A 24,943-nucleotide genomic window follows, 5' to 3' on the forward strand; every position below is an offset into this window, starting at 1 on the left:
GCACAGATCGCCTCTGAACAGGCAGTATGCCACTGAGTAGAGCTGGAGTTTCTTTAACCGGGCAGCATATGGCATCTGTTTGAGCCCTTTGATCCTCTTGGTGAGGTACTTTTGGGGTCTTTCCAGTTGCTGCAGGTGTCTGGTAAGGTACATCCCAAAAGGGGCATTGTACTCAATTATGGGCCTGATGAGGGATGAGTAAAGAGGCACGATGACCTCCCCTGATCTAGATGTGAATCCCTTCATGATTAGGTGGGCTATATAAAATGTTTTTCTAACCACTTTGGCCACATGGTTGTCAAATGAGAGATTGCTATCAACTTGGGTCCCCAGGTCCCTAATTACTTCTTCTGTACTTAATGGATTACCACCTATGTGGTAATTTGTGGGCACTTTGTTTTTGCTAAAGGGGATGACTATACACTTTTGGCATTTAGCTTGAGGCCATGGCTCTGGCACCAGTTGTCTGTTTCTATGAGGCCCTTTTGGAGGATGCTTGTGTCGGCTGGAGAGTCGATTATGGTGCCCAGTTTGCAGTCATCTGCAAACTTGGTCAGCCACAGTCCTTCCGTGTTGGCCTGTACCTCCGAGAAATATATACCGAACAAGAGAGGTCCCAGGACTGAGCCTTGTGGGACACCACTTGTAACTGGTTTGGAGTCTGACATGGCTCCAGCAATTCTAACCATATGGGTTCTGTCCTTGAGCCAGCTTGCAATCCATCTAGTGACATAGGGGTTTATATTTAAGCTGGTGAGCTTATCTATAATGCTCAAGTGGGGTATTGTATCGAAGGCTTTTGCGAGGTCCATGTAGGCTGTGTGGACCACCTTCCCCTCGTCAATGGCCTTGGTGACTGTTTCAAAGAAATCAACCAGGTTTAAGAGGCAGGATCTGCCCTTAAAGCTGAACTGGGTAGGATCCAGTCTCTGTAGGTCCCCAATATCTTTATTTATGAGGTCCATGATGATCCTTTCCATAGCTTTGCAGACCAAGCTAGTCAGGCTTATGGGGCGATAGTTTCCAGGATCCGTTGAGGCACCACCTTTATGGAGAGGGACCACTGTTGCTGTACGCCACTCTTTGGGCACATATCCTGTAGTAAGGCTGAGATTGAACAGTAGTTTTATGTTTGGGTTTAGCTCTTCCTGGAGTTCATGTAGGACGCAGCCCGGGACACCGTCTGGTCCCATAGATGCGGTGTTTTTTGCTTTGGAGAGGGCGGCTCTTACCTGAGCATCTGAGATGTCAGGGGGGCAGCACTCTGCTGGGATAGATATTTGCCCTTTTGGTGGGGGGGGAGTTTGCGCTGAACCTGTCAGCTAGGATGTTGGCAATGTCTGTGGGTTCAGTGTATTTTTTGTCATTTTGGACTAATTCTGAGCATATCTAGGAATTACCACCCAGGTTCCTAATATAACTAAAGAAAGCCTTGTGATTATCCTTAGCGTCCTGTGCAATTTTTCTCTCGAAGCTGGCCTTAGACAATTTTATGAGTGCCCGTAGTTTTTTGCTAATACTGATCAGTGATGCCTTCCCTTTTTGGGATTTTGCTCTATCATTTAGTAGCTTCCTCCTTCTATTGTATAGTTTGTTTATGGCTGGGGTCCACCAGACAGGACGTCTGCCTTTGGAGGATTGGGTCTTGGTTTTATTTGGGATCGCATGATCCATGCATTCCTGAAGGTGCTCATAGAATGCGTTTATAAAGGATTCTGCGGTCTGGGCTGTATTTTCCACAGGCCCGGCGGCTTTGAAGGATTCCACCTCGGTTTTGAGGAGTGTGAAATTTGCTTTAGAGAAGTTTTTCACTGTGGTTTTCTGGGCAGGGGGTGGGGTCGTGATGTGAATATCCAGTGAGATTAGTTTATGGTCTGATCTTACCAGTGAGGGATACACTTCTGGTCTGGAGCATAGAGTCCCCATGTTGGTGATGATCAGGTCCAGTATGTTTTCCCCTCTTGTGGGAGTGGTAACAAGTTGTTCCATAGCATTTGAGTTTATAAATTCTAGGAACCTTTGGGCTAGGGTGTTGGAGCTAGAGTAATGCTCCCAGTCTATGTTTGGGTAGTTGAAGTCGCCCAATATAATGGTGTTTGGAGAGACCTTCATATTTTCCAGTGTTCTCAGAAAGGCCGAGTGGGGTTCCTGGGTTTGGGAGGGTGGTCTGTAGCAGGCTATATACTGGAAGGCAGTTTTACCCACTGTTAGTTGCACATGGATAGTCTCTGATGCTTCGTGCTTTGCCACCAACCTGGAGGTGTGGGTATCTTTGATGAATATCGATACTCCCCCTCCTTTTGTGGTTCGGTCCAAGTTTTGGGGCCGAAAAGCATGGTATGAGGTATAACCTGGTAGTGCTGGGGTGCTCTCCGGAGCCCTGAACCAGGTTTCTGTTACTGCACAGATATCGATGTTCTCCATGCTAAGGAGAGTTTCGAGTGCGTGCATCTTGAGGTTTAGACTTCTGACGTTGAGTAGCATTACTCAGTTTCTTATCCCTTGTGATACCTATGGAGGCGGGTTTGTCTTTTGAGCCTTGCCTAAAAAAGGCACTATGGGGGTAGCACGAGCCTTTGCCAATATCCGAAAGCCCAGGGGTGACAGGTGCAAGCCGTCCCTAGTGAAGCATCGTGGCTTGTCGAGCATATCATCCCAAGCTGACAGGCACTGGATCCCCTTTGAATGACACCAGTACTTAAGCCAATTGTTGAAATTGATCATCTTGTCTTCATATTGTGGCATCATTCTTGGTGAGGGTAAGATGCTACTCAAGGTCAGGGTCATACCGGCCTGGGCTACATGCTCAGAGATCTCCTTTATGTCTCTTTTCATGTAGTCCAGGGAGGTACATCTCAGGTCATTCACACCAGCATGGACAATGACTGAGTCATATTAATGGCACAAAGGTTTTTAGATGAACTCTCATGTAAGTAGACAGAAACAACCTTGGACCACAAAAAGTGAAATTTATTAAGCACAGCTTGCATTGTTTAAAGGCCCAACCAAATCATTATTCTGTTTTAGTAAAACAGCTTTAGGGTGTTCAAGTTTTCTGGTAAACTCAGTTCATGACTCAGCCACTGCATCATTGTCTTAGACAATGATTAGAAGTACTGTTCCATTAAACTAATGCTTGGTCACAGCCCTGCAGCAATTAAATTGACTCATTTGTGTTTTTAGGCTCTAAATATCTATCATAATGGCATCTAACATTTTGGTACCAGAGCTCATGTAGTCGGGTACAGTGAGATTAAAAACAAAGATAACATGAATAATTAATAATATTATTATTATTATTATTATTATTATTATTATTATTAATAGCTGTAAACTCTCAAGTAATGGAAATAGAACACTTAAGAATGCCAGTAAATTTACAATGTGAGAAAAAGTCATTTTTTGTAATGGCAAGGGACAAAACACAATTTCAACTCAGGCTGAGCTTGATTTAATATTAAGCAACAACATTGTTAATGGCCATTACAAGTGAGCTGTGTTGCTTAAATAAACAGCTATCCTACAAAACAGCTTAAGCCAAATGATGCGATAGTCAGTGGCGACATTAAACACTAACTGAACAACCAGTATTTATGAGATGCATTTTAGAACTTGAGACCAAAAAAGCATATGAACTTAGTGTTTGGAATATGTATTATTGTACATCTACATTTGAAGGAATTAAAAAAGTAAATATTTGGAAAGAATTTCATATTTTGTTGCTGTGCCATTTCACTATTTCTATTATATAATAGGGCACACTGAAGGCATATTGCAGAAACATATATCTGTTTTAAATTATAAACTAAGCTCATGTCTTTTTTTCTGATTTTCAGCCTAACAGTGACCACGGATCATAGTTTAATATCCATTTAACAATGTTCAAAACAAGACACTGGAATTCAGCAAAATTACAAATTCATATTTCATGCTTGGTATTTACCTTCAAATTAGAAGCCACTGAATATGAGTTCTTAGTTCATGACTCAGCCACTGGTTATATAAATTTCTGAAAGATCTTTTTATGTATAAATCATAAATATTTTTGCTTTTCTAATCTGATAACTTCAGCAATCAGTTGTCAACAGAGTACAGGAAAACTTGACTTTACAAAATGTCCATTTATCACCTATGGTTTGTGACACCTCTTAATCTAACAGCAGTTTTAAAAGTCACAGAATAGAACACGTCATCCATTGTTGTGGTAGACAAATAAAGCTCTGTTTTGCAGATGCACCATGAATAGTTAGAGTTGTATACCATTTTTTGCCGCTATTTCTCTTTCACTACAGGCACATTTTTGTACAGCAGATCTTATAATCCAGATAAGCAAAACCATCGAGTTTTATCTTAAATATTATTTTGCTATAGAAAGACAACACAAAACTGAACAAGTTGCTGGTTCAAAATTTTAGCATATACTTGTCAATATGTTTTAGATAACAGCAAGGCAGGTTATAAATTAAAGCAGAACTCCACCCAGATGTCTTTTCCCTTTCCAAAAAGTGATTTGCCTTCACTGTAATTCAACACTTCATATGTCACATACAGAAAAAGCATCATTTAAATAATTATGCCATTTCTTTTATGTCTGAACCTATTTCTGTTGCCCTTTCTTCCCTGCATATGTCTGGTCTTGTTGCATCATAAAGGCTACTAAGAGTGGCATAGTAATTAGGCTAGGTCACTTATTCCAACTACACAACCATAAAGAAAACAGTGGTTCCTAAAGGAAAACTCTGCCTTAGAACTAAAAAAAAATTTTTTTTTTCACTATTTCTGTTTTCTGAGCTATTTTAACATCTCAAAATCACTCTGACTGCTTCTTATAGAGCTTTACTATGTTTTCTGCAAAATGTCTGTCAATGGGGCTTCACTTATCAACATGATCTTATTTTTCTTCAAGCCTTTCTCTCTCTCATAATCCATTTCAGGTATGCTTTATACGAGTCGTGTTAGACATAAGGAAGTAGTGTTGTATTCTCATTCCATTGACATATAACGAAATTAGTGTCAGTCACTGTTATCTTATATACTGTCTAGAACAGGACTGCTACTTTTATTTCTTGAATGGCCCTAATTTGTATGTCTCAGGGCTCGTTTTATAGAGTACTAGGAAATTATACAGCTACAACCAAAACAGTTGCTAAATCGCAGGCCTTTGTTCAAAGCATCTTTTTGTAATCCAGGATGAACTTGACAGCCCTCCCCCTACACGTTGGTAAATGTGCTGAAAATATTTCCTGACTTTGCTCTAAATGTCACAAAAATCTTTGATGCTATATTCAAGTCATCTTAAAATGTAAAGTAGCATAAACAACAAACATTTAAAAGTTTAAAGCTTCTCCCCTCTGCAATAAAGGCAATGGAAAACAGTTTCACACCTCTCTGTCTTGTTTACAGCAGCTTGAGCTCGTAACTACACATTCCTTTTGGTCTGTAGTATGCCAAGCATATGTAAACAAATTCCTCTGCAACTTATGTGAGAAGTTGAGCTGAAAAAAAAAAAAAAGTAGGTGATCTTTCCCTTCCTTTGGTACCAAAGTGAGGAAATGAAAGTTTTATAAAGTACAAGCAGGTTGCAGGTACCTATACAGTACTGGAATCATATTGTAGGGAGAAAAGCAACCCAATAGTCGAGCTAAACTGTAGGAAAACATGGAGTTTTCCTTTAAACAATGGCATTTAAATGTGCCTTCTTAGTAACAGATCACCAGCATCACCCCTGAGATAGAATGCAGCCTGGAGTCTGAACAAAAGCATGGCTTTCAAGCTTAGTTTTTAGATTAAAAAAAGAAATAACAAAAAAACTCAAACAAGTTTATTTACCTGTTTACAAATCAGTTGCTGTTCTCATTAATCAAACTCTTGAGCACCACAATGTTTTCATCATCTTATTTTCTTTAAGAATTTACTTTTGCAATTTTTTTCTACAATACATTTGATGTAGAAGTGCATGCTTCTTCTGGTGTTCTGCTACAGCATTTTTGCATTGCATACAGTGTTTTGTTGAGACAAGTGAGTGAGCTGGCGAAGGAAGATTAATATCAAAGACTCTTAATTGCAATATAAAATCTGAGAATACAACACAAACTATCTCAGCCCAAGTAACATGTATAAATAATAGGGGTCAGATTTCTTACACTTCAGCACCGAATTACAGTTGCTACTTTGAAAAGAACAAATTAACTCCGCTACATTTTTAAGTCTGTCATTCAAAAATTCTTTAAACCACTGTAGCAGAAATGGCCACTAATGAAAATCAAAGAATGCAAAGTAAACAACAGATTGATGCTGCCATTCAAAACTGGGCAGTAACATTTAATGGAATAAGGTAGGCAGTAAGATGTAATGGAAAGATGCACAAAGATATACATTTTTGTTGTGTTGGCTGGGTGCAAGTCAGGGTAAAAAGTTACTTGACAGAAAGTGTGGCCCCAAAGAGAAGAGAGGAGGAAAAAGATCTAGAACTCATAGGGGAATACTAGGCTAACTGCCCTGAAGGGCTGTTTTAAGCCTAGCCAATAACCCAAGGTCAGACTCAAACCCTGTACCTTGTGTTTATGAGAAAACCTTAACCATTACACCAAATATTTGCTTTTTTTTCATAAAAAACTTTTTTTATTCATAATGAATAAAATAAACATTGTGCAAAGTAATGTCAGATGGCAGTAGCATGAAGCATCAGAACACTGGGATCATTTTAGGGAAGTAAATTCTAGAAATGTAGAAATTCTCCTTTACTTTTATATATTTATAAATTCTTCAATTCTAGAGGTGTAGAAATCCTCCTTGAAATTATACATATGTAGAAATTTGCCTGTAATTCTAGAGTTGTAGAAATTCTCCTGCTAGTGTACAAGGTACTAAGACCACATATATGTAGGTCTATGCCCAGTTCCGTCAATTACAAAGAAGATTAGGTTATCAGAAAGCACACAATACAGAATTAGTCAAAACTGTGTGTGGAAGAGGGAAGCTACAAGGACAAACCTAGACACCACGGCAAGATGGAAAAAATGTGTGAAACATGATGTGAAAACACTTGTTGAGCCAATGGGAGAGTAAGAGTTTAGAAATAAAGACAGGGATAAAGAGATAAAGATGTCACCCAATGGGGACAGTTCCAAGAATGAATTAAAGAACTGTTTTAGTGAATCCGAAGACTCACTGCCAGGGGTAAAGGTAACCGGTCGGTATAGGGAAAGAGAGGAGTTAAATATGCCTGAAACATATTGAATAATGGCTGCTGCAGAGATAAGAAAGTGTACATGTAACACCCAGGAAGGCTGGGCAACTCAAACTTTTTCTTCTGTTAACTTTGTTTCAGACTAAATAACATCTGTCACCATGACTGACTCAGCACAACACCATCACAACAAATACTGATCTCCTCAATACTTGCACCACATTGAAAGTTTCCATGGACAGAACGGGGTAATAACAGGGTCAGTCTTGGGCATAGGTGAACTAGGTGGTACTACTTACTGTGCATTTGCACACTTTCAAGTTGTATCTTTTTTCTACTGCAGCACAAAATACCTTTTCAATCTGTTGCTTAGTCCCAACAATCTCACTTCTAAGTAGGACAGTTGGTGAAGGGGTAGAGTGAACTGAGTCAATGGCCAATAATCCTCTTACACTATAAAATAATTATTCTGAAAAATATGCTAGCATCTAACTCTTTATACTTCACTCTCTACAACCTTCTCATCTTGTCATTGGGATCTTAATTCGGAAGACAGCAGGTGCCTGGCAAAGTACATGCATTTCAGCTACAGAATGTGTACCACCACTGAGTGAGGTTTTCCCTGCATCATTATTTCTGAAGCATGATACTTTTGGTGTACATCCAGAGCCTCTTCTCTACATTGCCTCATATGGGGATGCCCTCTCCCACTTTTCCAAACATTACTGATGTGTAATCTGATCATTATTCTTGATGACAAGGTTCTCCATCAGAAAGCATAGAGTCTTGAGTGTATTTAAGCAGATATTTCATCCTTCCCATTACAGAGAGTGTTTTCTTTCCCTCTCCAACTCAAGTACGCCTTGTCACCATTAGCAAGGGACATCTGATTTGAGAGACCGTATTAGCCAATTGCAGCTCACAATAAGACGTTGCCCCGTTCGATTCTCAGTTAGAGCGTCTTCTGTGTGGCGACATGCGTGAATGGGCGTTCCTTCATTGAAGGTTGTGCATCAGGCCCGGCAAGTTGGCACGTAAAAATCTACTGCCAATCATTAGCGGACCGGAGTTCCGCTGTGGCGACCCCTAACCGGGAAAAGCCGAAAGACTCAACAACAACATTAGCTGATTGCAGCTCTCGATTTTAGATTTTTTTGAGCTTTAGAAGATTCTCTTCAAAACAAAAGCTGGTTATTTTTCCAGGATTGTGATCTCATAGTTAAAATATACTTCTATGATCCATGATGAAAGATTTGATATGGCCTGCTAGAGGGGCATTCTAAATGGGTATGAGTATCCAGTGAAATATATTACTTGATTTTCCTGACAATCAGGCCTCAGTGATGTGCACTGAATGTAGTTACTTCTTTTGTATGGCTTGTTAGGGGGCACTATATAACTTGTCAGTAAACAGCTGAAATACATTGAAATGTTCAGCATTTCTTTTGCTTTCCAGTTAAAATACATTACTGTGGCCATTGTATATTTCATATAATAAACCAGACAGGTGGACAGTAAATTAATCTGTGAGTATCCAGATAAAATACATTACTGCTATCATTCATTGTTTGTCTTTTCTCATTGTTTGTTTTTTCTCACAATCAAACCTCAAAAATGCAGACACAAGGTATTAATTTCTCCTGATTATGTATTTTTTTATTGTTGTTGGAATTATAACATCTCCTCAATTTAGACTCAATTACAGAATAGTACATTACATGAAGATAAGGTTGTATGTGTGTCTTTATATCTGGAATCAGCGTACAAGTGTAAGACAAATAATGTTGGGAATTTTGCTGCAGTATTTCATAAGGATAAAGAGCTGTGGACCTATATTCATAGGTAACAGCAGCAATCATGTAGTCAGAATTATCTCACGGTTGGGCTGAAGATGGAGTATGCCATACATCGTGGCTTGATTTGGTATGGTGGCCCGTGATTTCCAGTGGCTGCATGAAAAGAAAGGATGAACTTCCTCCAGAAGCTAAAGCAGAGTGGAGCTACAGTTAGTGGAATCTAAGGTAGAGTGAAGCGGTTTTAAGAGCAAGATTTAAAATTCCTCCATTTGGGAGGAGGTGAGAGTGACTTTGGGAAAACAGTCAGTTCCTTCTGTGGAGAAGTGCATTATTTTCACTAGCTTCTCCTTAAAACTATGGAGTGCTAGACTTTGCCCCAGAATTATGAAACACTAGTTTCTGGGGAAACTTGTGAATGCAGGAATAGCTAAAGTGTGCCTCGAAGCACTGATAGTTCTGCTGTATTGTGCTACTTCCAGGACTGAGAGGAGAAAGGTTATCTATTTTCTGGTGAGCAGAAACCTATTATTTCTGTTATATATGTCAGCTTTTTAATCTAGCGAAAACTGTTTCAGGGAACTGCGCTGTCACCGTTTCAGGGGGTTAAACTCATTATCATTCTTCCCCGCTCTTGTATGAACATTAAGCAGGTGTATATAACACCTGGAGCTTACTGCAACGTCCACTGAAAGTGGTATTAATGAGCTGGCTTCACACTTTCAACATCTGCTGAAATGGTTGCCAGCAGGTCAGTCGGACTCCCTTAGAACTGGGGGAAGTTTACTGACTTGACTTCTACAAGAAATATTGAACTGTCACAAGACAGTTTTATATTTTGTGCAGCTACAGGAATAAGCTGATGGTGTTATTGTAGCTTCTTAAAAAGAATGTATTTAATAGATTAGTGTAACTAAGCAAGGAGTTTGCATAAGCTATTTGTTAACGTTTATAAGTAACTGTGACAATCTTTGATAATAGAGTTTGTTCTTTTTTTGGCGGGGGGCTCAATTTCAGTTTGAGGGCACAGGTCCAGGACCACTCAGAATACCATATAACTTAACTACGACTCAGGTCAAAACAGTATTTAAACAAACTGCATTTTTAGCATTGTTTGGTTTAAACAACTCACTTCTCCTATGCTTGTTTGAACTTAGACCGAAGAAACTCAAAGCTCAACTGTGTTTTGGGTTATTTTCATTTCTGTAAAAATTAATATTTCATTTAAAAAAAATCAGGACTGTGTCTGTTTTCATCCATAATCATGGGCCAAGATTCCACAAGATGTCAAAGCAGCTGTCTGAGTGCTTTGTTGTTCTCTAGTCTGTTCAGTGAAACAGGGCTGGAACAGCTGGATATAATCAGTATGACAATAATTTACTGTAAAAAGGTGTGGCATAAAATGCTGATGGGCTTCTGCAAACAAGGTCTGCTGGTGTGTGCTCTCAGTGTAATGGACAAGCATTACTCTGGACTTCCGTAGTTTGTCGTCTTCCTCCTACGTACTAGGGGCTCATAAAAGGAGGTAGTCATACAATTAGCACAGTTTTGGTAGCAAACTTTAGCCGTACTGGTTATTTAGCAACTGCATTTTGCCACAGCTTCTACCTTTGATTTACATACTTACAAATATTTCAAGCATGGGCATTAATTTCCTTCTAGCCTGCAAATATATTCCAAAACAGTTGTTCCCATAGTAAATATCCAGTCTGTTCTTAAAAATATCTACACTAGTGCTTGCTTTAATGTAACTGGCAGTCTATTCCATGCATCAGTTGCTCTCTCAGAGAGCCAAATAGTACACTTCTCATTCCTACAGAATCTTCTACATAGGGTGTCTGATGATTCTGTACTGCTTTTTGATAACTCTAAATGTTCACAGAGGTAGTGGTCTCTAAATGCCTATATACCTGAATAAGGTCTTCTTTTAAATATCTATATGAGCCACTGTACAGACTCAGATATATTAGTCTTCATAATAACTTAACTTTTCACATAAATGGATGCCCTTGGTATATTTCTGCTGTACTCTTTCCAGTTTACTCATGCTTGTTTTCTTATAAGGTTCCATACTGTTATTCCATACTCAGGTTTAAGTCTAATGTAACTAACAATGACTTCATTATTTCTTGATTTCCTAGACTTTATAAATCGTTTTATACAACCTACAGTTCTATAACCGTCATTAACGAATTGGTCGATATGCTTAGATAAACTCAAAGCTGGAGATACCCATATTAGGGTTGCCACCTTTTCAAATTGCCAAAGTGGGACATTTTTGGTACAAACATCAGATTTTACAGGCCAACATATACCCAAGGTCAGTACAAAGCATATAACTTAGCTTTTTTGCCTAAATAAAAGCTTATTCTTGTAGCATTTTAGTTGCTTATTCTGTTTCTTACAACATTTAGGTATTTTAGATACAGAATAAATGTTTTATGCAACTATTACATAAAATATAGGAAATAATTTTGTCCTAAAATCTCAGGACATTTGACATTTATACAATTTTTTTGTCAGGACACTGCCCAAAGAGGGACTGCCCCTCGCAAAGTGGGACAGGTGGTAACCCTAACCCATATACCAGGTCCTTAAATCTACAGTTTCAATCACTGTGAGCTGTATTAAATATTTGCCTTTCTGCCCCTCGCAAAGTGGGACAGGTGGTAACCCTAACCCATATATATACCAGGTCCTTAAATCTACAGTTTCAATCACTGTGAGCTGTATTAAATATTTGCCTTTCAGTTTAGGTTACCCAGATCTCATGAGCTTAATTTTTTATGTATTTATCAGAATATTATTCTCCTGTGCCCAAATGTTCAATTTAGTCATTTTCTTTTGCAGACATGCCCTATATGTAACACATGTAATCGATTTACCCAATTTCAAGCCATCTGCTTACAGACTGTAGAACACCTCAGATGAAAAATATAGATCTGAAAGATACAATCTAAACAAGCAGGGGCTAGGACAGAAAATATAGATCTGAAAGATACAATCTAAACAAGCAGGGGCTAGGACAGAAAATATAGATCTGAAAGATACAATCTAAACAAGCAGGGGCTAGGACCGAAAATATAGATCTGAAAGATACAATCTAAGCAAGCAGGGGCTAGGACCGAAAATATAGATCTGAAAGATACAATCTAAGCAAGCAGGGGCTAGGACCGAAAATATAGATCTGAAAGATACAATCTAAGCAAGCAGGGGCTAGGACCGAAAATATAGATCTGAAAGATACAATCTAAGCAAGCAGGGGCTAGGACCGAAAATATAGATCTGAAAGATACAATCTAAGCAAGCAGGGGCTAGGACAGAAAATATAGATCTGAAAGATACAATCTAAACAAGCAGGGGCTAGGACAGAAAATATAGATCTGAAAGATACAATCTAAACAAGCAGGGGCTAGGACAGAAAATATAGATCTGAAATACACAATCTAAACAAGCAGGGGCTAGGACAGAAAATATAGATCTGAAAGATACAATCTAAACAAGCAGGGGGTAGGACAGAAAATAGAGATCTGAAAGATACAATCTAAACAAGCAGGGGCTAGGACAGAGCCCTGTGGGACACGTTGACAGTAACTAAGAATTTCACCTGTCCAATTGCTGTATAGTTCTTTCCATGTCCTATTTGTAAACCATGCAGCTATCCATCTTATCAAAAGTACATCAATACCTAGTTCTAATTTACTGATCGGTGTTTTGTGTATGACCTTATCAAATGCTTTAGTTAAATCTGTATGAATTACATCACAGCACTAATTTTCATTCATAGCTGTTATTATCTTATCAAAGATTATGTTAAAGGTGATCCATGTTCAGCATATGCATGCTGATATATGGTTTCAAGTCCCAGCCTTTCCAGTTCTGACAATAACTTATCCAATATTACCTTCTCCATTATTTTTCTACAACATGAAACTGGACTTAAGGGTTTGTCCTACTCCCCTTTCCCTTAAAGACAGGTTTAATAAGTGCACGTCTCCAGCCTTGAAGAAATCTCTCCATATTTATACGACCTAGTAAATAGATATAATGATACCCGAGAATACTAAAGCAAGACCATACAGTAATTATTACTAATCTCTTCCTTCTGCTTTGTTTGGATCCTGTTTGCACAGCTCTTTTTCAATGTAATCTAATTTGATTTCTGTATCCTGGGTTAACGGGATGTCAATAGGCAGGCAAACTTATCACCTCATCACTTCATCAGTTTGTATGCCTTGACCCCTTCCACATCTTATGCATCTACAGAATGGTTTCCTATTATGCTCAATACCTTTATATGACATTTCTTCAAATTTTTCTTGATTTTTCTCACACACTGCTTAATTTGTTTGTCTGGCTTGTAGTTTGACCTGCTTTTCATTTCTTATAGTTTTTTTTGTCTCTCACCTTATTCAAGTATCTTGTTCTTATGGAAATATATCCTCCAGACATTGTGTGCCTAGATCCTCATGTTAACCATTTTTTGTTTTCCCCCATTCAGTTTCTCTTTCAAAGCTTTCCACATTCTTCCTGCAGTTTTTCCACTGAACGCATCACTCCAATTAGTTTTACACAACAATTATTTTTCTTCCATATAGTCTGTTGTTACTCTTCTGTACATTGCTTAGATTTCAATTTGGCAGAATTATCTAGCAATAAACTAACCTTTACAACCCCATCATTGCACATAAACAGTGCTGAAACTTGATATGAAGCAACAGTAATTTATTCAAGAACACAAACAATGTCTAGTATGTTCCATTCTCTGGTAGGTTTGTTTAAAGGGAAACAATTGCTGTTCCTGAACATACATGAACAATTTCTTTACTAATGTTGCTGAATCAATAATATTCCATATTGTTTATGGTAAATTTAAGTCCCAAGCCACTGTTATTCTTCTCTTGTGTTTCAGACAAGAAATGCATGAATTCTTCTAGGTTATCAACACTTGACTTTGGTGGTCTATACACTCCAATTGATATATGTTCCAGAGTTTTTATTGTCACAATTACACAATCTATAGTATTGGTGTTCTCACTGAACATCTAATAGTCACAGGTCTCATAACTACCTTTAATCCCCATCATAACACATCCATATAATTTTTTTGTTAGAATGTCTGTTACAGTAAAAAAAAGTATATCCTGGCAGAACTGGTTTTGAGTTGTTGTTCTTTAACCATGTTTCACAAACAATAGCATCAATCTTATAGGAATGCAAATTTTCCAGTAAGAAAGACTATTACTATTGCTCTTAGCATAGCATTACAACCAGAGATGCATCAAATGTTGCTATTTATGAACTGTTAAATTTTTGATCTGGCAAAAATCCTGCCTTGTGTTCGTTAAATATTGTAAAATATCTGCTGCACAAATTCTCTTCCCTGATCTTGACAAGTGCATACCATCTTGTCTGAATACATGTGCCCCAAAATTAGGTTTAAATGCTCTACACATTTCCATTTTTTGAAACAGGACATTTTTTTCATGTAGGTAGTTACCAAAAAATTTTTTCTTCCACGGTGACATGACTTTCCTTTATATATGTGATTTGTGAAAATATGTCCCAACACCTGTACAGACCATGCTGTCTAAAAGGGCTGTGAGTTCCCTACTAACAGTCAGAGAGTCCTTGCAGATGAAATCTTTTCTACCGATATGTATAAAAACAAATCATTACTTCCTTATGTTAAGGCATTCTAAGCCCTGCTTGCTCCTGGCAAGCATAACACCATTTGATGTTCATAATTAATTATTATAATTATTATTCATAATCATGTTCATGATTATATTCTCTGCAAATGTAAGTATCAGATTTATGAAAATCTGTGTACTACCAAACAACAAGGATGGCTGTTGAGAGAATGGCTTTCTGTAGCTTATGCGGCTTAATTAATCATTATAAATGTATGAAATACACACTTCTTAATGCCATTGGGCAGTTTAAAATTGTAATTTCCTGTAATGCAGACCATGCAGATATTTCTGGGAGTAGAAATGAGTGGAATACCTCATAATATGTCATACCTGAAAACTATGGCTCTGCTGTGATTTTTTTTTTTATTGTTAATGGAGTTTAGTGGTGATCGCCCACTTATGGTACGGAGGACAAATGATTCTACCAAGTAGCAGACTGTATGTGTGTCTCACACTTTGGACAGACACCACCTGCCAAGTGGTCTTTGCTAGGAACCATGCAACAATTTGTGTTTAAATCAAACCAATGCCAGAGTCCCCTTATCTTTCAACAACGGAAATGCGAGGCTATAACGCCATTTATGGATTGCGCGTGATGGGTTACGCCTGGTATTAAGTTAGAGGATCACAACAGAATGAAATAAAGATATTTTTGGATGGCAGTAGTCTGTTCACCTGTCATGTGCTGCTGCTTGTCATTTTAACTTTGCTATACTGCACTGCCTGTTCTTTTACCTGGTATGTGCAGGTAGGCAAAATATTCCCAGGCAGGTGACCAGTACTCATCCCTTTATGCAAACTTTCTGGAGGGGCAGACTTGTATAGCAGTAATTTAAACTTTTTGCCCAGATGTAGGTGGGAGGGTTTACAGCTGTGTTCTTGATTCATCTTTCAATACTGGGTCTTGGACAGCAAGCCCATTTCACAACAGAAGGTCATGAGGTTAGCAAAAGTGCTATTAACTTGTTCTAAGGGTTTTTGACCTTAGAGATAGTTTTAAAAATGTTGATGTGTAGGAGCTAAAGCATTTTGCATGGGACTATGAGAGAGGTGTGCCAGGCATGTCATTCACAAAAGTGAACATTTGCCAGTTAAGACACTTAAAAAGACAAGTTGAGGACATAAAACACATCCTTTTTCTAGGCTGATTTCATCTAATGCCAGAATGCATAATTGAATACTTATTTTAATATTTTCCACCAGTCACATGCCTTTGTTTAACGTATACCCAAAGACTAGTGTTCTTATTCCAAACTGTGTAGTTTAGCTTTCAATGGCCTACAGTGCAGCTGTGTGAAGACCTGTCCCATGTAAAGAAATTAGACAGAATGGATTTCATTGTCACTCTTAGACGCTTGCTTAATGAATTAGCACCTGCGGGGCAGTACTCCTGGTATCTTCTGCCAAAATGAAGTTGATACTGGTATTATAATGCCTTGCCTATTTTCATCCCAGTTTATTTTTTATTATTATTTTTTAATTTACTTGGTCATTTAATAGGGTTCTGATGGTTTGGTTGACAGGGAGCTTGGTTAACAACTGTTTAAATCAACCTCATTTGGTCGACTCTACAGATAGGTGACAGGTGTGTGATATTAGCAATCCTCAGATGGGGAATATTCCCTTTTCCCAGGGACTCTGCGATCTCTGAGCTAGTATATAAGTGTGAGATGTGGGTTCTTCCTCAACATGTGCACAATAGGATGTTTCCATTTTCAACATTGAATGGTTTAACTCTGGGATGTGGACATTCACGTTAGTTGACCAAATGAAAGTATATCTGGTTAATGACTTGTATTTCTTACCATTGCTTAGGTAGTATTATAACGATCATTATATTCCAAATCTCCTTTTTTCTTATCCTGTCCACATCCATCCTTCCTGGTGCCATTTTAGAGTCCTAGTACTTACAATCTTCCACATTCAACTTCTCAGAATGACTGCTGTACATAACACTAATTTACCAGGAATAAAGGCTGGACCTGTGTCACGTCTCATTCTGTTTCACTGTTTTTCTTGTCAGCAACTTTCTCTACTGATTGGTTGTATTTTATTTTATTAATCTGCTAAATGTAAAAGTGCAAGGCACAAGCTTATTTTCAGGAATGCTCTGGAAGTATTATCTGCTTAAGTGATTTGCTCAAAGTCACACAGAGAGCAAATGCGGGCTGAGGGAATCAAACTCTCGAGTACATGATGGAGCTCATTAGTAGCTCATAACCTTAATCCCCGGTTTGATCTGCCAGATTAATAAATTATTTCTCTAATAAGGTTGGTGTCATTGCACACGCTGGGTTACAACCATAATGTTTTGAATTTTCTGTACTATTTGTCATTTTTATTCCTTACTATTGACTTGATACTTGAAACAAATATATCACAGTTTGATTTTGCAACACACCAAACCTGTTGCTGGAAGGCGTATAATATTTTCTTTTTTCTTTTCTTTTATATTATTTGCTTTTGTTGAACAGGTTACTATCACTAAGCTAGTGGACTCTTTTCAGGGAAGACCAAAGATGATATTTATACTGACAAAAGTGAAATTTGGCCAGGAAAGCATCTTTTATATTCACCTGAGATAACACCAGCTCAGGCCTTGGTTTAACATCTTATCCAAAGGATGCCACACTCAGGACTGCAGCAGACCGTTATGCTGCACTTTACAGTCAATAATAGAAAATTAAGCCAACTACCTGTAATGGCGATAGAACCCACATCATTGACATCTTCCAGCACCAAGGTTGTGTGCATTTCTGTGTCACTAACACTGCAGCAGATGAAATCCTTCCTATGGATACACCAATATTAACACTGCTGAAAAACTGTACAGCAGAAAGGCCTTAAAGACCATATTATTGCAGGGATACCAATCAGTAAAACCCCATATAACATCACACCGGTAAAAATGTTACAGGCTGCTCAGAGGTACATGCATAATGTCACCCAGAGTGCTCATTTTCAAAGAAACATAACAGCTGAAATCCAACATCTATGCAGATGCAATGCATGACCACAATCCAATAGCATGTACTTCCATTTTTATTTTTCATGAACTTGAACAGCCAATTTGATGTGTGGTTATACTTCAATTCATATGTCTTACTACTTATAAAAAGTAAGAAATACAGTTTACACGAAGAGATTTGAAACCATTCATTTCTGACTGCCCAAAAACGTAGAAAAGAATGAGCGAACAAAAATAAAACACAAAAGGATGTCATTAAGTGGAGAAACCTGCACTCCATTCTTCTTTTCAAGTGGTCATATAAAGAAAGACCTCACTGTAACATCAGTGCTAAGCTGAGGCAAAGTGTTTTCAAGGCTTTGCCCTGTACCTGTTAAACTGATAACTCTGAAATGTTAATGCATCTTCCCTTTATAATCTAAGGGATTTTCCTAACACTTTAATGTAGTCACAGGTTCCATTCCCATCCCCAACCTAAGGCAGCAACTCAAAAAGCTAAAAACATAACTGATACACAACTCTAGCAAAAGTCATAAGTGGGGAAATGCAATTATGCACAATTTCTAAAATTATCACAGGGATTTACAAAAAAATGTACACTGTTCGTGATGGAGACATATACCATCTAAGTTTGAATTCATAATAGGTTCACAGGTAGGTACTAGGCTATCTACCCGAGGGCATTTATAAGCCTAGCCAGAGTGTGTCGGCTTTTGCCACCCCATTGATTAATTAACTGATCCTCTGTCAAGCAGAGCCAATGAAGTGATTCCAGGGATGTATTTTCCGTTATCCGTCCACTCGTCAAGGTTTCTCTTGAAGAGTGCTAGTGAGGGGCTCTGCCTAATGTAGTTTGGAATTTGTACTCTACGATGGGTCTGATGAGTGATGAGGAGAGGGGCACTATAACTTCTTTATTTCTAGATGCGAACCCTTTAGTAATTAGATGGGCCACATAGAGGGATTTCTTAACTACTTTGGCAATATGATTGTCAAAGAAGATAGGTCCCCCGATCTCTTATTACCTCTTCTGTATTAAGGGGGCTGCCACCTATGTAGTAATTCTTGGGAGTTTTGTTTTTCCCCAAACAGGATGACTATGCATTTTTTGGGATTTAGCTTGAGGCCATGACTTTGACACCAGGTGTCTGTCTCAGTAAGGCCCTTTTGGAGGATGTCCATGTCAGCTGGACAGTCAATTATGGCTCTCAGTTTGCGGTCATCTGTGAACTTGATTAGCCATAGACCTCCTGCATTTGCCTGTACTTCTGAGAAGTACATGCCAAACAGTAGGGGTCCCAGGACTAAGCCTTGCGGGACACCACTTGTGACTGGTTTAGGGTCGGACCTGGAGCCTGCTATTCTTACCATGTGAGTTCTGTCTGTAAGCCAGTTGGTAACCCATCTTGCGACATAGGGGTTTATGTTCAAGCTGGTGAGTTTTTCTGCAATACCCGAGTGGACAATGGTGTCGAAAGCCTTGGCGAGGTCAAGGTATGCTGTGTGAACCACCTTTCCCTCATCTATGGCCTTGGTGACTGTCTCGAAGAAATCAACCAGGTTTAGTAGGTATGATCTGCCCTTAAAGCTGAACTGGGTCGGGTCAAGTGTTTGGAGGTTCCCAATGTCTTTGTTAACGAGTTCTATGATGATGCGCTCCATAGCCTTGAAGACCAGGCTAGTCAGGCTTATGGGGCGATAGTTACCAGGGTCAGTTGTGGCCCCTCCTTTGTGGAGTGGAATAACTGTTGCTGTGCGCCATTCTGACGGCACATAGCCTGTGGAGAGGCTGAGGTTGAACAGCGTGTTTAGGTGGGGGGTTAGTTCGTTCTGTAGTTTGTGCAAGACACAGCCTGGGACACCATCTGGCCCCACTGACGCTGTGTTTTTGGTTTTTGAAAGGACTGTTTTCACCTGTGCGGCTGTGATTTCCAGGACACTACACTTTTCCGGTATTGTTGTGGGCCCTTTTGGAGGTGAGAGGAGGGTGAAGTTTGCACTGAATCTGTCTGCCAGGATGTTGGCAATATCAGTAGGTTCACTATATTTTTTGCTATTTTGCACTAGTTCAGCACATATCTACGAGTTGCCACTTAGATTCTTAACATAGCTAAAGAAGGCTTTGTGGTTATCTTTTGAATCCTTGGCTATTTTTCTTTCGAAGTTAGCCTTGGATGACTTTATGAGGGATCTTAGTTTCTTGCTGATACTGATCAGGGATGTCTTTCTTTCTTGGGATTTACTTTTTTTCTGAACTAGTTTCCTCCTTCTGTTGTATAGCCTGTTTATGGCAGGGGTCCACCAGACTGGTTTCCTTCTCTTAGAGGAGCGAGTCTTGGTTTTGCTAGGGATGGCATGAACCATGCATCCTTGTAGGTGCTCATAGAGTGCATTTGTAAAGGTTTCTGCATCTTGGGCAGTGTTATCCTTTAACGTGGGGGCTGTGAAACTTTTCGCCTCTGTCTTCAGTCAGGTGAAGTTTGCTTTAGAAAAGTTTTTTACTGTGGATTTCTTAGTTGGGGGTGGTGGTGGGGTGTGGACATCTAGAGTGATTAGTTTGTGGTCCGATCTAACCAGTAGCGGGTTGACCTCCAGTGTGGAACACCTGTCACCCATGTTGGTGATGACCAGGTCAAATATATATTCACCTCTGGTAGGGGAGTTTACTAGATGATCCAGGGCATTTGAGTTGATGAATTCCAGGAAGTGCTGGGCCTGGGAGTTTGTACTAGAGTAGTTTTCCCAGTTAATGGTAGGGTAATTGAAATCGCCCAATATCAGGGTGTTCGGTAGGACCTTCATGTTTTCCATCGTCTCCAGAAAGGTGGAGTGGTGGTCCTGGGTCATGGAGGGTGATCAGTAGCAAGCCACAATTTGCATTGCAGATTTGCCCGATGTTAGTTGCACATGGATGATCTCAGAGGTATCATGCTGCGCCATAATGGCCTAAAAACTCCATATTCAGTGGCAGCACTTGTTAAAAAAATCTTCCTATATGCATTATCACAAGGGTTCAAATGATGCAATGCAGAGTATAAAAATAAATATATTCCTTATTTTAAGACTATGTCACTCGTAAATGCTACGGAAACCAAGAGTAGCAGCACTATTCAAATCCTGGTGCAAAAAGTTGCACAGGGACATTGGCTGACCAAATAATTTCATTCAAAGCAAGAACAGTCTTTCATAAACTATATCTCAAAATAGTTAATATTTTTCCATGTGATTTTCAGAATTCAAAACTAATAACTGGAAAGATATTCCTGTTAGAATGTTTCTTTATCATGTATTAGTAAGTTTGAATGGCACAGGAGTTTGCATGAAAGTCAAGGTATATTTTTAGCATTTTTTGACACTGTCAGTTATAAAGCATAAGTATATCTCATACTTTCTTAACACCGAAATCATACAATGAAGGCAGATTCACATCAAATGACACATTTTATATTTCAGGCTAATCATTCAAGATAAATATGTTTAAAATCCACTGATAGTGTACAAACCAGTGCTGTACTTCTGAATTCTGAGCTTACAGTATCAGCATATCAAACGAGAATGTGTAATATTCTTACACCTCAGCTTCAAGATTAAGTACCACCGATGATTTCACCGTAAAACAAAATGTTAGAACAGCTTACCCATGCTGCTAATGTAGATGCTACTGTACCCGATATCTAAACCACTGAATTAAGAAATGAATATTCCAATTACTGCAACAAAGAAATAAATAATCGTGGTCTACAACCGGATGATGAATGAAAAAGGAGTTTCATTACTGTAATTTAGTTTAAATGTCTCCATAAAAAAATATACTATGCAAGAATGTTTATTTTTAATGCATCCTGTGGCACAGAACATGGACTACAGAAAGCATCCTGCAGTATATTCATTGCAAGGGGTACAGTAATTGCTAAGTAGTATAGTTTATGAGTATCCATAAATATATCCACATTAAAAAACTGAAGATCAGAACAACGTTTATTTTCGCAAGAATGAAAATACTGAAACATGACATACCTGAACGCTGAAGCTTTCCTTGGGTAAGTAAACATTTGCACAATGTGCCCTTTCATCCACTGTAGTGTGATCCTGGAGTTGGTACATAATGTTGGGGGGGGGGGGGTTTAATTACTTTAGTGTGTGTTTAGTTTAAGTTTGGGCAAGTGTTTACTTACCCTGGGAAAGCTTTGGTGTGTGGGTTTATCAGTTTTCTGTATTTTCAGTCTCGAGAAAATGAACATTGGTGTACTGATCTTTGTTTTTTTAAAGTAGGTCCCCATAAATACATGCATATACTTGCAAATGCATACAAGGAAAGAGCTAGACATACAGAAAGTTTGACATACCTACAGAATTATACGTAGAATCACATAAATAATGAATATGAAACGTCATATTCAGTGTATAACAAAGCAAGCTTGAAGGAATGACCCCATCAAGAGCTCAAGCAAAAATGGTGCAGAATAACAAAAAAAAAAACTTATAAAGATTGAGATTAGTAAATAACTCCAAAATACATTTAAAGACAGAAATTTTGCAAAGTCTAGGAAACACCTAGCTAGACTAGTAAGAAAAATAAACATAAGGAAAAGGACAACAAACTATAGAAGAAAAGATAACTCACTACTATGGATGTTTTAAAAACAGTGGAGAAAACTGATGAAGATCTACAGATGAATTACAGATAATATGGCTATAGTTGTAAATAAAGATGTGTGAATGAATATCCTCTTTAATGATGCTTTTAACTTGATTTCATTTGCAGGTGTGCGGCTTAATATTAAATTAATTATGAAAAAAACTGTAGAAATAATCATGCTGATGAATGTTCCAAATGTCATGGTCATGTTGTTACCAAGCATAAGCAATTATTTAGGATTAATGCAAGCCATCTGAATTTAAATGAGGGCAGAATACTGTGATTAGCCCTGTGACAGTTGGTGACTGCACTGGCCCAAGCACAATAAATACAGGAATGGAGTTAATTATCTGATTCTAGTGAAATTTTGCTTCTGCTCTGTATATTTTAAAAACTCTACACTATACCTCACAGATATTTCCAGTTTGGATAAATGATTATAAACAGATGGCTACATCTTGGCAAGCCTAACTGGCACCTTTTGGAAATCATACCCTGGTGTTTGTCTTAAATCTCTGTAATAAAGCTGTACAGGTACATTATAACATTTAGCTGATGAAGCAGACATTTAATACAGTTGACATAAAATGCTCTACTATATTTCTAACTCTTAAGTTTTCACATCAGTTATAAGCAGGAACTGGTGAATGAGTAGAGAAAGTGCATTATCGTTGTATGAAGAAACTGAAGGAAGTGAACGTATTTAATCAATCTACAGTGGCCAACATATTGTATTAAAGGATAAGATCACATTTGGCTTCTTTATAATCTTTAAATTTGTCTGGCTAACAGACCTAATGCTTTACTTCATTCTTTGACTTTCTGTATACTGTGCAATGAATTATAGAAACAGTCAGAACAGAACCAAAACAAGGAGTTGACTCTGGAATACTGAATGCAAGTGAGTTTCTCTGCAGCTGTTTTGTTCACAGCAGGTAAGTGTCATTTACTAGCAGGACATGTTTTACAGAGTTAAACATCTGTTATAGATTAATCACAATGTAAATAACTTTGATGTAGCATTATCTACCTCCAGTCATTTCTTGCAAAAATTGTTCATAATTCATACAAAATAATGATTTTACATCCAGCCCTTCTTGTTTTAGCCATAATCAGCCCTTATTTGTGTTATATTGCAGAACTGCACTACTGGTAATTCGTTAAAAGAAGACACACTATTGTGCCATTTCTATCTCGCCTAATAAATATCAGTCAGCAACAGTCAATTAATTAATCTGATACTTCATAGTGCAAATCGAAAAACACACATCACCTCAAAATGCACTTCAAATCTAAACTGCTCAAAAAGTGAAATAAATTAACTCGTCCAGGCAACAGAGTTTACCTGATAAAATACTGCAGATTCAGAATATGTTAAGTGCAACACAGCCTGCTCTTTTTATATATATATATATAAACATATAACTCTTAACTAAGTACTACATTGTCATGAATTCTCTCCTGTTAACCGGTCAGAACACATTTATATCCCATTTCCTACTTCCATCTGTGCAGGCCTCTTTATATTCCAGACACAACAATTAAAATGAGTCAAGCAAACAGTGTAATATTTAATGAGAATGCAGCCAATTTGTCTACTAAATGTGCAAGTTTCCATACAAATAAAAACTGTAAGATTACCTAAACACTTTGGGACAGCTACTTCTATCAGTTCTGCTCCTGTTGCTCTTTGTGACTTAACTTAATCCATCTTCCTCACTTTATAATCCTTCCGTACTGACAACATTTTCCCAGCAGCCTTGCATGGAACATATCCATGTAGTTCAAGGGGGAGGAGTGGATTATACCAACAAAGCTTGTAGGGCTGTTCTGACTGCTCCCTCCCATTTTACATTCACTGAAGCACATACATGCCTGTACATGCTTCATCAAATGACAGCTGTACAAAGGGGAGCCTACAGGCAGCCAGCAATGTAAAGTCTGCATAAGGAATAGAATGTTGTCTAAATATAGATTGTTTTCACCATCCCTAGAGATGTGACAGTGAAGACTTAAAGTAAATGGAAAATACTACTGTGGCATATCCCATTAAATCTTATTGATACCCCCACCCCCATTATCTCTGTTTGTTATTAGCATATATCAAATATTTGTGCCCCTGACTGTAACTGACATTAGAGCAAAAGTTGAAGTTGCCCTCCAATATGAGACAGATATACAGCTGCTTCAGCTGAAACAGTGAAAAAAGGAAGCTGGATCTAAACCATACTCAAGTGGGAAAAATATAATACTTTTTCTAAACTCTTACTATGCTGTTTCCAACACAGATACACACACAAAAACACCCACACAATATTATATATGTGTGTGTGTGTGTGTGTGTGTGTGTGTGTGTGTGTGTGTGTGTATATATATATATATATATATATATATATATATATATATATACAGATATGGATATATACATATAGATAAGTATATGATATCGCTCAACCTCTTGGCATAAAACATCTGTACAGAACCAAAATAATGGGGGTAGAAAGCCTATAAAATAGAGACAGATGTTTAATAGTGCTCTCATAAACTTAGAAAATTGTTAGAATGAATGGTCTTGTGTTACTATGCATTTTCTGAAGAATATGAAGTCTGAAACTCAAATGTTTGTTATTATTTAATGAATTCAGTCCTCATTTATTT

General features: G+C 38.1%; 1 protein-coding gene across 1 annotated transcript in view; it reads right to left on the reverse strand.

The window, feature by feature from the left end:
* Nucleotides 1-24,059, reverse strand: part of LOC122789070 (protein rapunzel-like) — a 33,779-nt gene extending 9,720 nt beyond the window's left edge. The window contains exon 1 of the mRNA XM_044056263.1: nt 23,927-24,059. The gene's annotated coding sequence lies outside the window, so the exon portion shown is untranslated. The remainder of the gene's footprint in view (nt 1-23,926) is intronic.
* Nucleotides 24,060-24,943: the final 884 nt, after the last annotated feature.

The sequence above is a fragment of the Protopterus annectens genome, chromosome 14.part0 (assembly GCF_019279795.1).
Source record: "Protopterus annectens isolate FY-2018-M chromosome 14.part0, PAN1.0, whole genome shotgun sequence".
NCBI lineage: Eukaryota > Metazoa > Chordata > Ceratodontiformes > Protopteridae > Protopterus > Protopterus annectens.